At 35.6% G+C, this 13,047-nt stretch overlaps 1 pseudogene; it reads left to right on the forward strand.

The window, feature by feature from the left end:
- Positions 1 to 7,529: 7,529 nt before the first annotated feature.
- On the forward strand, positions 7,530 to 8,402 carry LOC147510254 (nuclear ribonuclease Z pseudogene; annotated as a pseudogene).
- Positions 8,403 to 13,047: the final 4,645 nt, after the last annotated feature.

Consider the following 13,047-nt stretch of genomic DNA (forward strand, 5'->3'; position numbering starts at 1 on the left):
GGATTAAATCCTTTTTTCCACGATGTATTCCTACCCCATTTCATTCCATCTATTGCCTTAAAGGGAATACATGAATAAGGTAACCGGACCACTCCACTTAGAGTGTGTGGTTGTAGGTGCCAGAGCCTTAGTCCACGTATATCTCGCATATTCTTTGTAAAACACTTTTTACTTGTCGTTTGAGTAAGTGTGAACCTGTGGAGCGAGTATACATTTTTTTTTCTTTCTTTATTTTACACTTCTTTTTTCAAAAAAAGTTGATTTCTTTGTTCTATTAATGCAAGATTCTCGATACATCAATAGTTACTTGAGATTACCTGTTATGGGTTGTTTTTAAAAAATTAGCGTTTAGAATCACATCTTTTGAGTACGAGTTTCTTAAAACATCTCTCTATAGTTTTCAAAAATAGAGGATGTAAAAATGAAAATTATATGCCCTGGAGTAATCAAAATGGTACTGGATTCACGTATATTTTTATCTTCTTGTCAAAACCTCTATATGTTTGCTTAACAAAAAAAAAAAAAAAAAAAAAAATGATGCGTCTCCAAACGAGAATTAAACAAATAGAGTAACCCAAAGTGATACTATTCTCTGTTTAATTCTTTATTTTGCCTCCACCTCTCTATTTGTCTCGAGAATCTAACATTAAAAGACTCAAACTTGTACAAAATTTTCAAAAATTCTTCTTTCTCAAAATCTTTCCCCTTCTCAATATCTCTCTCTTTCTAAAAACTTTCAAACACCAACTTGCCCCGGTCTTCAACCTTATAGAGAAAATCCAGTTTTTAAAGTTTTTATGTGTCAGCCACCTGCTCATTGAGCACAACTGAGGAGAGTAATCCAACCATCTGGTTGGGATTGACTCAAGTTTTCAAAAACTTCAAAGTCTTGGGAATCTGACTTAAAATGACCCACCTTTTTAAAATTTCAGTCAAATTTATTCAAAACCTAAAAAAATTAATTAAAATTTTCCTTCTTTTGTTTGTACATATTTCCTTACAGTTCTTTTTCATTTTTTTCACACATCTATTTTTTATCCACCGTTGGATGTGAGTGTATTTTTTTTTCACTCAAAGGTAATTGATTAAAAGAATAAAAGGTTACAAGGAAAAAGAAAAAGAAAAGATGTGAGTGTACCCTATACCGTTATGTGGCATTTTCAAAGTTGATCATTTTGGTACCTCACGGGTCAAGATCGGACAAGTAATGAAGTGCAGATCAACTTTTGAAGTTAGCAAGGCACTGAGGACAAGATCGGAATTACCTGATTTCATTTGGGATTGGGCAAAAAATTCGTTTAACCTAAAGAGGCATGTGCCATCAAACCTATTTAAGCCACGCGACCGCCCAACCATCTCTCTTCTTCCCTAAAATTTCTAACCCTAGCCGCAACTAATCGCGCGTGCGACCGCCGCTCTGCAACTCGCGATTGCCCGCTCACCCCGAACACCACCACTCCAATTTTTCACAACTTTCTCCATTTTCAACCCCCATTCCAACTCAAAACCCCAATTTTATCAATTCTTACTCCAAATGGCTCGAGTTATAAAAATCGTGCAGGAGCAAAATTTTGAACCCATATTTAATTCCGATCTATTTGAAGTGCACTTCAAGGCTGAGGTTAGAAGAAGAGGATGGGAATCTTTGGTTTTGTTGGAAGATGCAAGCTATTCTCCCTCTCTCACTCTTTTGTTTTATAATCATATGCTTAGAGGGGAGGATGACCGTATCATGGTTGTAAAGGATGGACGCACGTTCGATCGCTAACTAAGGAGATAGTGAGTAAGGTTCTGGGGATTCCTCTGAAGGCTTATGCTTATATGGAACAGTCCCCAGACAACAAGACCATCAATGTGATGATGGTAGAAATGCTTCTCGAGGGGGTGAAAAACCCCAAGTCACACTGCACGTTTCAGAGTTTGCTGCGAAGGAATCAGTTGGTAGTATCTCAATGGACAACCTACAACTTGGTAGGCTCAACCAAGACTTCTGACATCGGTCAGGAGATGCTCCACATCCTGTGGATTCTCCAAGAGCAGAAGAATAGCTTCTGCATCGTCACCTTCATTTGGGAGCAACTTTGCAAACCCAGGAGGTCCACAACCCCTTTACTAGTTGGTCACTAAGATCATGCAGCACTAGGGGTTCGAGGCTACAGACGCTCTAGTGGAGGTCAAGGACACTACCACAGGTCCTATCTATGCCCACTGTGACTAGAAATTCTGGCATCCACCTGCCGCCAGAGCCGCCGAGCAAGCACGCCCTACCAAGAAAGTTGACTACTTCGCTGAAGGTGCCACTCGATAGTTCACTCAGCCCATGGATGGAATTTACTTCCTCCATGGAGTCCAGAAGATTATGCACCAGCACATCCACCAGCTTAGGCAAACACAGGGAGTCATTATAGTGGTACAGCAGACCCTCAGAGAGGAGCAACAGACTTTCCAGCAGGAGCAGCGTCGTTTTCAGCACAATGTCACTAGAACACTATAAAGCATTAGAGATGCGCTCCCACGTAGTGATATGATAGACACGCTAGGACCCGACGTCATCAAGGGAGAAGGATCTTCTCGACGTCGTGACGAGTCGCACACGGATTCTAACTAGGCAGCTCCCTAGTGTCCGTATAGATAGTTTGTTTTTGGGATATTTAGGTCTGGGTCCTAATAATAGTTGGTTTATTAGGGTTTGGTCCATAAAAGTTTGAATATTAGGGTTTAGTCCTAGTTTTGGTTTTTGACCACCAGTCAACTGAGTTGAATGTGGTCAATCAGTTTGTATTTTTGAAATGGCAATAATACCCCTTGCGTGCAATATCACGTGTTTCTATTTTATCAAATTTAGTCGACACGTGTCAACATCTGACTTCGACTTTCGATGTGGCCGTCAGATCTTAAATTTATGCATCTCGAGAATACAATCAATAATTTCAATGTGGCTGGTCAATGATGGAGGCATTTATATCATCTTCATCTATAGATATATCCCCGATTAGCTGGCCACCCTCATCATCTGCATCAACTACTAATAAAGGGAAACAAATGGTTCTAAACTAGAGAGAGATCATGAAGCCGGGACTGCCTGAAAGCATCATGCTGGTCATCTTGCCAAAAATATGTAGTTTATCATCTGGTGCAAAAAAAAGAGGAAAGGATAGTCGTTTAAGACGAGCAACAAGCTCAATTGACAACTGGTTTAGAACAATTGAATATGGGTACAGAATAGAAAGAAGATTCTGTTCCTGGTCTTAGCTGCTCAGTATGATACAAATTCAGACGGATTAGGAGAACAAGAGAGATGTTGGTCTTGCAAGGTGCGAATCTTGCCTAAAAAGACTAATACTTTCCTTAGCACAAGCGCTAAGCGCTAACAGATTCAAGCCAGGTTCCATCAACAACCTGGGAAAAAGCATTGGCATAACTAGTTCCACAGAGCGGAAAAGGGAGAAAAGAAGGGGCTGGACTATCCAATTCAACTGAATCACCAAAGCTTGTTCCTGACAGCAGCTTGAGCTGAGCCCATCACCCTCTTCCTGGCCGCGAATTCTTTATTGATTGCGCTATCTATCCAAGTTTGAACGAGTCAAAACTATAGTGGGTTTCCACTGCCTCTCTTATGGAAACTAAATACAAGTTTACTCTTGGTGTTGGTTGGCTTTCACCCTCATAGGGTTTCTTAGAAGGCTAGCCTAGTTACGCTCACCCTCTTATTCTCATTTCAAAAGGAGAGAAAACAAAAAGAAAAACAAAGATACGATTGGATCTTGGCCACCGCCTTCAAACCCTGTGAATGGATATCAAAGTCGGGGTTATATTATTGACTATATTCTAGAGATGCGCAAATTTAAGGTCTGACAGCCACATCGAAAGTCGAAGTCAGATGTCAACATGTGTCGACTAAATTTCATAAAATATAAACACATGATATTGCACACGAGGGGTATTATTGTCATTTTGAAAATATAAGCTGATTGACCACAGTCAACTCAGTTGACTGGTGGTCAAAAACCAAAACTAGGACTAAACCCTAATATTCAAGCTTTTCTGGACCAAACCCTAATAAACCAACTATTATTAGGACCCAGACCTAAAAAACCCTTTGTTTTTTTTATCTTTAGTTTGATGTTTATTTTCTTTCCGCATGTATGTATAATTATAAATAGTAGTGTAATTTTATCTGCTTGTTTTAGTTATTTTTCTTGTGGAATTTGGTATATGAGTAGAAGATAATACAAATACATCATGCCAAAAAATTTCATTTTTCTTTCATGTATTTCATATTCAAAAATACAAAAACCAAAAAAAATTATAGTAGAATAATTATCCTTAGTACAATAAACCATGTATTTCTCGTTCTATATCAAACAACCCACGTCCCAAACTTATTTGGGGGTGGCATATTTTCATCATGAAGAACAGGATACATGTTTATCGCCGTTTTTGCTTATGTTTCTATGGTAATTAATCTCTTTCCTTATCTCTTCATACTTTGAGGATAAATCATATTCCTATTTGGGGGTGGTAAAATAACATTTTGCAAAAACTAGGCATTTTCTATAGTAAATATAATAGTATATTTCTCCCTTTCTAGAAAAAAAAAATAGAAAAAGACCAAAAATATTTTTATGTTTAGTATTGAATGTCTTGTTTCCTTTTTTTATGATGAATAAAAAGTCTAGAAGTTTCATTATAACAATAGAGTAAGGACTTGTTATTCGAACTTAGACTAATATACGTACAATAGTTTATGCATCTTTTCATGAATGACATGCATAAACATTTGATTGAATATAGCAGTGAGTTTCCGAGACCAAGGACAGAACAATTAAGTTCCATATCCTGTGAGAACCTAGCCAAAAGTCTCATCTGAATGATTATTGAGTGTTGACACAAAAGATGTCCGGATAGAAAAACACACGCCCACTCGCTTGATCACCACGCCATATCGTAAGAGAGAATTTATGCCTTTTTTGGATCGATACAGCCAAATAAACGTTAAAAACCCAAAAAGATACTTTTTCCTCTAGTTACCCCTTTTGAGCCTTCACCATTTTCTAAAAGCCTTTTTATTCTTCACCATAAATTCCTGACCCATTACAACACACAATAAAAAGTTTACCCTGCTGACGAGTTAAGAATTGGATTGATATCAGAAAAAAAGAAGAGAAGACCTTGTACAAAAACAGATCAGTTAGTTGATTAAAAAAGAAAAGAAAAGAAAGACCCATAAAAAACCAAAACTCCAAAAAAATCAAAAGAGTAAAAAATCGAATCTCCCAAAAAGTTCAAAATTAAAAGGAGACGATATCATAAATAAAAGCAAAAAGAAACAAAAAGCAAAGTTAGAACTCCTAAAATTCAAAATTATATAGAGTCACAAAAGGCTAAACAATCACAATTCGGAAGAAAAGAACAAAACGAAGTTCTTCTCTAGTTACAAGTATCTTGAAGACCCAATTTCTCAACTTATCAGATTATTGTTTTTCCTTTCCTTTTTCTTTCTAAACCATCACCCTAGCCCCATAACTCCTAATAAAAGATATCTAGCTCAATTAGGAATAGGATGGTGTGATAGTAAGTAGCAAGCGTGATCAATCGACCCCGGTTTCTTTGGACGTCATTTGAGTATGTGAGGAATATAAGTGACCACTGTACTTGAGAGAACGAAACTTGAGTGAATCTATCAGAGAGTTGTGATTGCAACACACCCGTCTGAGAACCCACCTTAAAGATGTTCTCCAAAAGTCTCGAAAACGACTCTGCTTTTGTATTTCATTGCTCATGTTTTGCACATTTATCTTTAGATGATTAAATTATTGTATATATGTTATTCTAAGTTCAAAGGAGCTTGTCCTTTTATTCCCCGCTAATGAGATGTATAGAGTTCTGAGAATAAATAAGGAAATAAGACCATTTGTACTAGATAGAAGAAGTTTGTGAGTACCTTCACTAGAAAACTCTCACGATGCTTAAAGCTCATCCACTAGGAAATTTCTAGTGGTTTAAGGCCTTGTTGCATATGGTTAATGGAACCGCACTCCGCGAAATGAGATTAATATCATTAATAATAAATCACTCATTTGTGATCTTAGTTTTTCTTTCATCTTTGCTTGAGGACAAGCAAAATGCTATTTGCGGGGTGGTGATAAGCTCCCAAATGTGCATTTTATTACCCTTACATTACTGCATTACAGCCTTTCTTACGCTTAATGAAAAGACAACTCATAGTTTTTATTGTTTTTTTTCAGGTTACAGAGCAATTCAGACCACTTATCATAAAAGCTATATCTTAGCATCAAAATGAGTCTTATTTGCGCTTATTATGAAGACCTGAAGCTGCTATGAGAAAGTGTTGAAAAAGTCAAAGTCAAAATCAAAGGTCAGAGGTCAATGACTTAAAACTAGAGAGTTGAAAGTCAAGTTCTTAACTCAGAAGGCCAGCGATAGATGTCTTTGACACAAAAAAAGGCATTCTCTAAAACCTATCTTGATCAAGAAGAAATCAAAAAGCAAAAGGAAAAAACAAAAGCATAAAGCAAATGGTAAGGTGTCTCAAATGTAATGGAAGAGGGCAAATCAGTCTTTTGTAAAAGTAGGGGTATAAGAACCAAAAGTTAGGGAGAGAGAATACACCTAGACTTATACTAGTGTCATGTAGGATTTATTTTCTAGTCATTTTCATTCAAGTCATTTACTTTTTGTTCTTCATTTTCAATCAAGTTATTTACTTTTTGTTCTTCATTCAATCAATCATTTCATTTCTTTCAAGTTTGTGTTTCCAACCATTTAAACAACTTAGTCTTTTCAAGCTTATTCAATACAATAGAGTTAACCAATACAAGTCCTAAAACTAAAGAAATCTACCTTCCTTTCTTCTAAAACTCCTAACCATTCAAGCTCCAAACAATTTATGGTGAACCTCACTTCAAAACACTTTGAATCTCCCACTTACACAGCTTCACAAGGCCAGAGGGAATTGGTCCATCAAGGGGTACAAAGGCTGCCATTGATACCAGTGAGACCAGAGAGTCTTCTAAGTTTTGAATGCGGTAAAGTTTATTGTTGGTGAAATTGGTCTAAAATATATATTAGCAGCTCTCAATTTCCGATTTTTCTATGTTATGGAACTCAAATTTATCAAATTTGTAGTCTCCTATGCCTGTCTCTATGGTTGATTATTGGTTTTGAGTACTGTTTTTACTTGTATTAGTGCTTACTCAATTTGGGGTTTGTGGAATTTTGGCTTTTATTGCAACAATTCGATTTTAATTGTGAATTTCTTTTGTCCATTTGAGCTCTCAACAAATCTAGGACAGTTTTTGAAGTCGGTATTGGGGTTCTTACTGGTTTAACATGTGAGCTTTTGCTTCGTCTTTTGGTTAGTCTGGTTGAGAAGAAGCCACAGTGAGCTGAAAATGTGATTGTTGCCTTTGTTAGATAACTTTGAGAGGGCAAATCAAGTTGGAGACTGGTGGAGAGGAAAATATCAATAATAGCTACCAGAGCATATATAAACAGTTTGCTGACCAATGGAAAAACCCACAAAGTCATCATCATCAAAGAACAAGAAACTCTTAGAAATAGAAGGATGCCCAATAGAAGGACTATCAATAGGAGGGCAAGAAACATGTGTAATATTCCCCACTCTCAAATTAGCATTCGATATAGGCAGATGTCCTCAATAGGCAATCTCGATCTCAAGATTTTCTTTTCATTACTCAAGGTCACATGGATCATATTGGTGGGCTTCCAATGCATGTAGCTACAAGAGGTCTGTATAAAGTGGAACCACCTACTGTTATTGTACATGTTTGTATTAAAGAGAATGTGGAGAAGTTGCTTCAAGTTCATAGGTCAATGGATCAGTCAGAATTGAAATTTAAACTTATTGGTCTTGATATCGGAGAAGAATTTGAGTTGAGGAAGGGTATTGAAGTATGAGCATTTAGGGCTTATCATGCTATTCCAAGCCAGGGGTATATTGTTTACTCTATGAAGCAGAAACTTAAGCAGGAGCATATTGGCTTTCCAGGGAGTGAGATCAAGAATTTGAAGTTATCAGGTGTGGCGATTACGGACACGGTAACAGTGTCGGAGATTGCTTTTACTGGAGACACTACGTTCAACTTTATAGTTGACCCAAACAATGCAGATGTTCTAAGAGCAAAAATTCTCATAGTAGAGAGTACGTTTGTTGACAACGCAAAGACAGTGGAACATGCAAGGGATTATGGTCGCGCCCATCTATCTGAGATAGTCGGTCATGCAGATAGGTTATGTAACAAAGCAATACTTCTAATCCATTTTTCTGCGCTCTACGAAGTTGACGAATCCGGGTAGATGTTGTTGCACTGCCTCCAAATCTAGCACGTCGTGTTTTTGCACTCACAGAAGGTTTCTGACACAAATATAAGTTCTCACATACCTTTATAAGGATTCATCATGCAAAGTTTTGGTTGCTACATCAAAAGCATAATCATCTGGAAATTTGTGACTGAGAGAGCGTATTTTTTTTGCTGATCTTTTTGTAAGTTTAACCATTATGGAGTAGAATTTAATGTCTATATATATTGTCATTTTGCAATTTGCAAAGATTTATAAATCAATGCCATTTGAACTTTTCTCATCTTTACTTTTGCAATTCTAACTTTGTATGTATCACTGGAACGTGAGAAATAACACAAGATATTCACTTTTATTATTTGAGCTCACAATCAAGTTAATTGTCTACATCTTCAATGAAAAAAAAAACTCAAAACAAAACCCTTTCAAATACATGCAGAGCCATTCTAATGAATCTTCCAAAAACAAGCTTCAAATCACACAACATAACTTGTATTCTTCAAAATGCAGCAACCTTTGAAATGCAACCTTCATAATCCAATTATGTGCAACTCTCTTTAATCAATCCACATTCCTATAGCAGAAACAAATGAACATTTGAAGCTACGAAAAAAAACAACAAACATACTTATAAATAAACAATTAAAAATGCTTATTTTACCCGAAGAAGAAGATGAATAAGAATCATCATTTGTGCTAGTATCCAGAGTTGCGTCCTCGTTGGACAAGGAATTTTTTTTTTCACTACAACTAAATTAAGATAAGAAAGAATATGTGAATCCATTACACTGTCTCCTTTCCCGAAAAAAAACGCTTGTCTTATCCAACCTTGTTACATCCATTACACTGTCTCCTTTTATATTTTTGTGCCTTTTTGAGTGCTTCCAGTTTATCTCCTTTAAGTCTTTTTTCACATCCTTTTGGCCTTGCTTGACTCAGTTCATGATAATTAATTACCAAATTAGAACTCTTTGCTCCAGAAACTCCTACACTTGTATCACAACCAAACGCTTAACTACTTTTCTCATGTGGTGTTACTACACTTGTACCACAACCAACCAACTTATTAATTTTTTCAAGTGCACCACTTAAAGCATCTGTAAGCACTTTAGTTGCTTCTTCACTTTCGAGGGTTTTATCAACTACAAGTGTTGACATTTGAATCAATTTATTCCGCTTCATGATGTAGAATTTATCATCTTGAACCTCCATTCCGCCATCATCAATGACTGCCCCTGACTTTGCAGTTTTACACCATCTCTTCAAAATGTATTGATTTGGCAACTTATCAAAATTATGCATCTTATTCAAATAAGCTAAAATATGCCTACAAGGGGACCCCTAAGCTCTCAAACTTTTTACAAGTGCATGAAGCAAAATCTAGATCTTTTTTATAAGAAATTTCCTACACTCTAGACTTTTCGGCCACCATTTTTCTATGAACCTTGTAAACGCAGCACTTCTCATTCTCACTAACAAGTACAAATCTATAATTCAAGCTCTCCCATAACTCATCTCGAAATTTAAAGAAAAACTCATGTGTATAAACATCAACCATGTGTACCAAAAAGCTATGGGGCATTTTCGTTTTTGGTTTCTCAATCATATCTTTGTTATCTGCCATTAATTCTTCATGACGTTGGCACACAAGTCCCCTACCAAATTGAACTATAAAATCTACCAAAGAATTTTCTTTTGAAACATACATTTTGAAAAATGAATGAGCGCTTTCTGCTCGTTGACTACTTTACATACATGCAGAGAAGATGTGATTCACATGTGCGGGGACCCATTATGATCGGATTTCGTACTTCGACTCCAGCCACTTGTTCTCATGTAAACCACTCCTCTAAAGAATATCATTCCACTTCAAGTCAAATTCATATTTCATCTCAGATCCCCAAATGCAATTTGAAAACTCAGTGTAGTACTTACTATATATAACTGAATCTATTGTCTTCAAAAATTTCATCAGTATGTGCCAACTGCAGTACCTGTTGACACAGTATCCAAAGCTTGAACATGTAAAACAAATAAAAAACAAATAACGTCTGCAAATTAATTAAAAAAAAATAAAAAAACCTATGAAAAGTGGTTGGAAGAGTTTGAGAAATGGCTTTTATCATTGCTAGATCTTGATCTGTAATAATCATCTTTGGGGGATTGCCTGGCATAGCTTTCAAAAATTGGTTGAACAACCAAATAAATGATTCTGTGGTCTCATCACATAAAAATGAACAAGCAAAACCAACTGTCTAACCATGATTATTAACCCCAAACAGCAGTGGTGCTAGAATCAAGCCATATCAATTAGTGTTGTAGGTAGTATCAAAGATAACCACATCACCATAAAATTTGTATGCTCGTCTCGAGGTTGCATAAGCCCAAAAGCAACGTGTAATTCTCTGTTCATCGTTTGTCTCAATTTTAAAAGTGAACGAAAGATTCCTCCCTTGTTCCAATTTCAAAAACTCGTGAAACATATCTCCATCATGGCCTTTCATATTATTATGCTTGTCCCTTTCCTGGTTATTTAAATTTTTATGTATGAAACCAATATTTTCTATCCCTCCTGAATGAACTCCAAGAAGACTGAACTGCTGATGTTGTGGTATGTTTACCATGTCAAGTTGCTGTGTTAAACATTTTTGGGCACTGGAAACACCACGGTGAGATCTTAGAAGATGTACTCTTCACGGGGTCGACAACGGATGAGAATGCCCTTCAACAAATACAGTAACAACAAATGTACCAAAGTTTGACTTCGTCACAGCAACTTTTGTTTTACAATCTTCTTTTATATTTCCCCGACACCTTTTTGTATCAACGTCCGCTATTTCTGAACTTTTTCCTTGCTTATAACACATATTCCATTCTTACACATTCGCCATCTTTCTTCCTTTCAGACCAACTACGAACACTGAATCCAGCGGCTTTGGCATAGTTATTGTAGAAAATGTAGACATCATTGAATGATTCAAACTCCTGTTCTTTTCTAGGTTTGGTATCATTTGATACTTGGGGATTGTAAATGTGATTAGGTTTCCCATCTACACTCCCACTCTCAATTTTGAAATCCTCATTTTCCATCTCAATGTAACCTGGAAAAAAAATATATAACAAACCCAAGTTCAAATAAGCGGAATGCAACTTTAAACAAATTCTAGCAGATGATGTGTTTTTCCTTCACTTTTAGCAAAAAAAACGTTGTGATGGTTTCAATAAAACAATGTTCAATGGAATGTTCCTAGTTGATCAGTTGTTCAAATAATAAAAGATACAACAAGTATGTTTGTACGGCTACTATATTTAAAGGAACCGTATTCGAGTTACCATACCATTTATACAATCGGAAATACCAATGCATGGTTGTACCTGTTGTGGAAAAAGGAAGCAAGGAATATGATTTAACTAAAAAGTGTTAACTAGTAGACAAGATGGAAGTAGGTACTTCAAAATTAAAATTCTATTTTACTTATAGTGATTACTTTTCTCTCCCTTGTTCTTACATAAGGTTCCTGTGCAACAAATTAAAGTCTATTCGATTGTTATCAACATTGTCACCAAAATCGGCGGTTTTTTTATAAAAAAAAAATGCATTTAAAACCCGTTAAATTGGTAAAACGTCTTGTTCCTGTTTAAAACCCGGGTTTTTCAAAATATCGTGTTTTAAACGTTTTAAACTTAAAAAACATTTAAAACCCAAGATTTTGAAAATCTCCCGTTTAAAACTTTATTAAAACTTTTTTAAAAAAAAAAAATCTAAAAGAAAACAAAAACATGAGAAGAAAAGGTGGTCTTGGAGTTTACCTTTTAGGCGTGGCGTTAGATTGACTTATTGAGACAGCTCTATTTTGCTTTGGACTATTAATACTTGGAAATTTTAAAGCCATTCACTTATTTGTAGTACTTGATGATGTCATTATGGTTGGTAATTAGTAGTATCTTATTTAGGGTCGTGTTTTGGTATTGAATCTAAAATTTCTAGTATTTGGATGAGTAATTGATAATTTGATACTTTCATATATTTGAATTTTCTTTCATTTGTATTATTATTATTATTTTTATTTTCTGTGCCTATTCTTTTTTCCACTCTTATAAAAAATCAAATTTCTTATCTATTGTATTTTTTATCATCGGTTTTTACCGTTTTTTTTTACGTATTATAAGTTTTAAACCCGTTTTATGCCCCACATTTTTTTTCCGAGACGTTCCATTTAAAACACGAACTAAATTTTTTTCAAGTACACTGTTTTAAACCCGTACAGTACTTGGTGACAATGGTTATCAGTTGAAAAAACGGCGCTTAATTACTGCAAGTAGGAACACGTCTCTAACAGGTAAAGATTTAGATTAGGAACATATGTAACCAAGAGGCGAATGTAACAAATGAAATATAAATTCTAGAAATAAAAAATACAATGAGAACCATTGCAAACTTTACCTTCTTAGCTAAGGCATTAGAAAATGCTCTTTGCCCAATCTACACATAACCACCTTAACTAGGTACTTAATGATAAGCACCCAAAAGTGTATTATGAAACCCCATTGAGACATATAAATTTGGTTAATTATGTGTTTAATAATCATGAAATAAATATGTTTTCATACTGTTGTATTTGCAGTAAACATGGAAATATTAGTTAAACCTGCGATAAAGCACGAGGAACGGCGTATATATGAATTCTTCCAAATCCGCACAGA

This window comes from Coptis chinensis, chromosome 3 (assembly GCF_015680905.1).
Source record: "Coptis chinensis isolate HL-2020 chromosome 3, ASM1568090v1, whole genome shotgun sequence".
Lineage (NCBI taxonomy): Eukaryota > Viridiplantae > Streptophyta > Magnoliopsida > Ranunculales > Ranunculaceae > Coptis > Coptis chinensis.